Source organism: Bombina bombina, chromosome 12 (assembly GCF_027579735.1).
Source record: "Bombina bombina isolate aBomBom1 chromosome 12, aBomBom1.pri, whole genome shotgun sequence".
In the NCBI taxonomy this organism is placed as follows: Eukaryota; Metazoa; Chordata; class Amphibia; order Anura; family Bombinatoridae; genus Bombina; species Bombina bombina.
The window spans coordinates 11,943,189-11,949,967 of record NC_069510.1 but is presented as its reverse complement, the minus strand read 5'-3'; positions in this window follow the sequence as shown (position 1 = coordinate 11,949,967).

Below are 6,779 nucleotides of genomic sequence, written 5' to 3'. Positions count from 1 at the left end.
ATCACTGCTGTCGGTATGGTAATATAATGCCTACATCACTGCTGTCGGTATGGTAATATAATGCCTACACCACTGCTGTCGGTATGGTAATATAATGCCTACATCACTGCTGTCGGTATGGTATTATAATGCCTACACCACTGCTGTCGGTATGGTAATATAATGCCTACATCACTGCTGTCGGTATGGTAATATAATGCCTACACCACTGCTGTCGGTATGGTAATATAATGCCTACATCACTGCTGTCGGTATGGTAATATAATGCCTACACCACAGCTGTCGGTATGGTAATATAATGCCTACATCACTGCTGTCGGTATGGTAATATAATGCCTACATCACTGCTGTCGGTATGGTAATATAATTCCTACATCACTGCTGTCGGTATGGTAATATAACGCCTACACCACTGCTGTCGGTATGGTAATATAATGCCTACATCACTGCTGTCGGTATGGTAATATAATGCCTACACCACTGCTGTCGGTATGGTAATATAATGCCTACACCACTGCTGTCGGTATGGTAATATAATGCCTACATCACTGCTGTCGGTATGGTAATATAATGCCTACATCACTGCTGTCGGTATGGTAATATAATGCCTACACCACTGCTGTCGGTATGGTAATATAATGCCTACACCACTGCTGTCGGTATGGTAATATAATGCCTACACCACTGCTGTCGGTATGGTAATATAATGCCTACATCACTGCTGTCGGTATGGTAATATAATGCCTACACCACTGCTGTCGGTATGGTAATAAAACGCCTACACCACTGCTGTCGGTATGGTAATAAAATGACTACACCACCTGGTACCCCGTGCAGCTGCTGGGTACCAGGTGAAATACATACTTTATAAACCTGTAGATCTGTGCCTCAGTCCCCTCTTGTTTTGTATCTTTTTTATGTTTGTGACACCACAAGGTATCTGGTAATATGATAGCCAATATTGGAAACTTCTCAAGGTGACATTTTTCCACTCTCATTCCTATTTCGGTGTGGTGCCCTCATCTTAGGATGGTGCCACACTCCCCTGGCACAGGATCACCACTATAAATTAAGCATTGTGTTAGTGTCTGTTACTGTAGTACTATCACAGACTGCTGATATGTGATGTGATATCTGGGGTATGTCATTAAGACCGTCAGGGGACAACATGGACAGAGATTATGATATCTCTGTAATGGGCAAGTGAGATGTCCAGGTTGGCAGGATTCTTTCAATGTAGAATGATATGTCCTTCCTTGCTAACCCGTGTCACTAACTGTCTCTCTTATATCTCATCTTGGATGTCCTCTCACTACCTCAAGCTAAATCTCTCCAAAACTGAGCTTCTTATTTTCCCCCCTTCTTCAAAAATCCACTCTCTCATCCTTTCCTGCCTCGACTACTGCAACTCTATCCTCTCTGGTCTCCCTAGCTGCCGCCTAGCTCCTTTACAATCCATAAAGAATGCCTCTGCCAGGCTCATCTTCCTTGCACGTCGCTCTTCATCTGCCGCTCCTCTCTGCCAATCCCTTCCCTGGCTTCCTATTGCCTCCAGGATTAAACACAAAATTCTCACTCTGACACACAAAGCCCTCAATTGCCTTGTTCCCCCTTACATCTCAGACCTTTTCTCCAGATACTCTCCCTCCCGTCCCCTTCGCTCCGCTCATGATCTCCTACTCTCCTCCTCTCTTGTTATCTCTTCACATTCCCGTCTACAAGATTTCTCAAGACTGGCTCCCATCTTATAGAACTCTCTGCCTCGCTCCACAAGACTCTCCCCTAGTTTTAAAAGCTTCAAGTGCTTCCTGAAGACTCTACTATTCAGGGACGCTTACAACCTACACTAACCTTCCTATGAGACCAGCTTTTTGTAGTTCACCTTCATAAGGACCGACTACAACAGTGCAACTCTCGGCAGGACCCTTCACCCATTTGATCCCTGTAATCGTTTTTATATACCAACTATGTTCATAGCGCTGCGGAACCTGTTGGCGCTCTACAAATACCTGATAATAATAATATGTCATTGTATAGTGAACATTTTGCTTAATATTTATGATCTGGTATCACACTGTACCCATACTATGTCTATGTCAGATTATTCCTGGCACCATGTCTTTACTGAGCACAACCTGGCATCAGACGGTCACTGATGCTTTAAAGGGAATTGTACATGTGTGTGACTGTATGCTCTCTGTGAATGAAGACTTAGGGGACCACCAGTGAGGTGTAATGCTGCCCTCAGAATTGTCATCTAGACTATGTTCTGATGCACCATGGTCTACTTAACCTTCAGCTCATGTCCTAGGTGAGTACTATGTAGTGAAAATGATGCCTGACCTATGCTTCTTGCAGTTCATGCTAAATTTGTAGCCTTCATCCCTAATCTAGATATGAGCCGTCCTAAGCTAAGCAGCCTTTCACGCCAATGGAGCTGTGTCCTTCTGCAACTTGACATCTGTCCCAACCAATATGGGCAAAACAATCCAAAGGAGAAGAGTTGAACATTTAGGGTGACATAAGCAGGTTCAGCCATATTTGTAGGTGAGCTGCGGTACTTGTAATTATTTCCTATCTTTCCATCAGGCTCTATTTGTAAGTCACCAAGTCCACTCCCTGTGTACACTACTTTAGCTTTATTCCCCCATGGGTGGCACAAAACTATTCTTGTATCACAGGGCCCACCTGTCCCATGAAAGGGACATTACATTATATACTGATCTGCTATGCCTATGACAGAAGAAACTTGCTAAACAGCCAACTTCATGTGTTTATTGGTGGAGGGTGACGCATCTTACAAGCTTAAAAAAAGGTCACCAATTACCTACTTACAGCAAAATCAAAAGGCCACTTCTCTCTGCTTATCCTCCTTGATCTGTCCGCAGCCTTTGACACTGTCGACCACCCTCTTTTGCTCCAAACCCTCCAATCCTTCGGCATCTGTGACACAGCCCTCTCCTCTCTTCCTACCTGTCAAACCGTACCTTTAGTGTTGCCTTCTCTGGGGCCTCCTCTGCCCCGTCACCACTTTCTGTCGGAGTACTGCAAGGCTCTGTCCTCGGTCCCCTTCTCTTCTCAATCTATACGTCATCACTAGGTTCCCTAATTAAGTCCCACGGTTTCCAATATCATTTGTATGCCAATGACACCCAAATCTACTTCTCTGCACCAGACCTATCTCCTTCCTTGCTAACCCGTGTCACTAACTGTCTTTCTCACATCTCATCCTGGGTGTCCTCTCACTACCTCAAGCTCAATCTCTCCAAAACTGAGCTCCTCATTTTCCCCCCTTCTTCCAAAATCTCCACCCCCAATATCTCTATAATTGTCGACAACTCCATCATTACCCCTACCCCACATGCCCGATGTCTCAGGGTCACATTTGACTCAGATCTTTCCTTCACTCCTCACATTCAGTCCTTGGCTAAAGCCTGCCGCTTCCACCTTAAAAACATCTCCAAAATTAGACACTTCCTTACACAAGACACAACTAAGATTTTAATCCACTCTCTCATTCTTTCCCGCCTTGATTACTGCAACTCTGTCCTCTCTGGTCTCCCCACCTGCCGCCTAGCTCCCTTACAATCCATAATCAATGCCTCTGCCAGACTCATCTTTCTTACACATCGCTCTTCATCGGCTGCTCCTCTCTGCCAATCCCTTCACTGGCTTCCTCTTGCCTCTAGGATCAAACACAAAATTCTCACTCTGACATACAAAGCCCTCAACTGCACATCTCCCCCCTATATCTCAGACCTTGTCTCCAGATACTCTCCCTCCCGTCCCCTTGGCTTTGCTCATGACCTCCTACTCTCCTCCTCTCTGGTTACCTCATCACTCTCCCATTTATAGGACTTCTCCAGACTGGCTCCCATCTTGTGGAACTCTCTGCCTCGCCCCACAAGACTCTCCCCTAGTTTTAACAGCTTGAAGCGCTCCCTAAAGACTCTACTGTTCAGGGATGCTTACAACCTACGCTAACCTTTCTTTATACCAGTTCCACTCCTCCATTGCTATCCCCTGAACCCCCTTAAGTCCAGCTGTTTGTAGATCACCTTCTTAAGAGCTAATTACAACAGTGCAACTCTTGGCAGGGCCCTATACCCATCTGATCCCTTTAATTGTTTTGTTGTACTACCCTCTGTTTACAGCGCTGCGGAATCTGTTGGCGCTCTACAAATAACCGATAATAATAATAAACAGCTTTTTTTAATACTCCGCACAGGAGCATTGTTTTCCCACAAAGAAATAAATATAGACTGTAATTCCTTTTAAAATGAAATGTCTCTTTAAATCACACAAGAGAGACTCCAGCTCTTGGGGAATTTCTATCTTTATTTATCATAAATTCATTTGACTTTTGGGAGCAAAAAATAAATAAATAATGTGTAGCTCCTTGAGTTGGGCAGAACGGCTGCCTTTTTTTTTTTGTCTTCTCAAACATCGTACAATTACATTAACCCCCTCCCCCTCAACCCACAAATAAATAAAATCACCTATTTACAGTTTGTTAGCTACAGCTCTGGAAATGTCATGTTGGTCCATAAAACGTTTGTGTACAGAAATAAACAGAGGTTTTAGACCTAGGGTCAGACATGATACAAATGAAGCACAATTCTCGAGTTTGCACCTGGAGAAATAATCAGATATAGCAGCTGTTACAATCCGTGATACACAACTGGATTCTACTTCGTCAAGACCCCTGGTATGTAAACAAGGACGTAAAATTATCCCCCCAGTTACTCCGCATTGAATGTGTCTATTTTACATACATCACATATGTATTTTATGGAAGTACATTTACTTAGTATGCAACTGTGTAGCTTTTAAGTATATTTACTGCTATTTTATAGAACGTGTTCTGTTTATATAAATATGTATATTACTCCAGCAGGCAACATCTCGTACAACTAAAAAAAATGTGAGCTCGATATGGTGGCTGTGGCCCTTCTACTGTAGAAAGCTGGTGCTGTACGTTCTATTTAGTGGGGCACATGACTGTAGCCGGCTATGAAGATTCTCATTATGGAAGTAGAGAAATAGGATCAGAAATCCAACACTTTTTCTGTCCCAAGTCCCAAACTGCTTTGCACATTGAGCTGAATGGAAGTGTATGCTATTGCAGGCCTTAAAAGGGAATTTCTAGTGTTGCTTTATCTATTAAACTGCAGTAGAAGAAATACAAATTACTGCTGCAGGCACCAGATGCTGAATGGTTATGTTCAGAAGCAAAATGTATTTACGCTGTATCAATACTTATTTATAGGCCTAGTACTTTGTTTTAACTGTACGATAGTGCAGGTGCTAATACTTAAGCAATACAATCTGAATAAGAGCTGTTACTATCAGATGTTAACTTTACAGTTACTATGTGATGTAGTCTACTGTCTTGTGTCCAGTATGGTAACATGAAAAAAAGGTTTACTGAGCCATAATTAATGGGGAAATAAGAGTTTTATGTGGAGGGCTGGCACACAAAGGAGTGATGTCGTGAAATGCGTTGTACATTCCAGTATTATCCTTATGTAAGCTGGCACATATTTATATTTTTAATTGATAGATAAATGGATGTGTGTGTGTAATAGAAATTGCTGGATCAGTACAGACATTAATACGTATAGATGGGTATTTATAATTTAGAGGGGCATGTAGATAGATAAATATATTCTCAAGATATTTTGCTAATGGGAAAGCTCAAATATATTCTAAAATCTCTTGGGAAAGTTATCCATGTGTTGGTTAGAAAGACATGTCATTTACATTTATTTTTCAGTGTGAAAGGCAATGAAAAAATATGTGATTAATCAAAATGTTTTTTTTTCATAAAAAGTAGCCTCATCATTAATAATTTATCATTATAGGTTGCCTGTGTTTCTTTTTGTGAACTCCCTTATTTCAGTTGTATTAATCTGAATATTACAGTGTGATAAAATGCATTTAAGGATGCGCACAGAGTGATCATTTTAAAGATGATGAATTATATCTGCAAACAACTTACATGTTCCAAATGAGAAGGGCCACCTCAAACACAAGAAGCGACATTATTAACAGAGAACAAATGCCATTTATATACCCTTGGTGGATGCTTTAAACATTAAACATATTTGTTTCCTCAATTAAAACAAGTTATGTGAAGTCTGAGAGTGCCTGTGTACTGGTTATGTGAAGTCTGAGAGTGCCTGTGTACTGGTTATGTGAAGTCTGAGAGTGCCTGTGTACTGGTTATGTGAAGTCTGAGAGTGCCTGTGTACTGGTTATGTGAAGTCTGAGAGTGCCTGTGTACTGGTTATGTGAAGTCTGAGAGTGCCTGTGTACTGGTTGAGCGGACATTGGCAGCTGCCTTCTCAGAACCTATATAGAAAGGGACATGGTTCCTCAGCACTGTTGGTCCTCCTCGCCCTGTGATAATTCTCTCTAGCTGGACAGAAAAGAAGCTCCTCCTGAGTAACTGAGTTTATAGACTTCAGATCACTCGTGTAAATAGGCCCCACATATGTTTTACATTTAACGCATCCTCATTTTATTTCTATATACTCTGAATATCTATGTCCATGTAAATTGTTGGTAAAGAAGTACTGACCCACCTAGGTAAGTGTAGATGGACTGCAAACTCTATGCTCGTTGGTTACATTTATAATGTCATGGTCTCACCCTTCTCTCCAGCTCACATGTCCAGTTTGTGAGAAATAAATAATTCTGAATCACAATATATTTGTTCCTGGGAGTTGTTTCTCTTAGGGGTGGAAGGTTACTTTATAACCAGCCTCCCCTCCTTC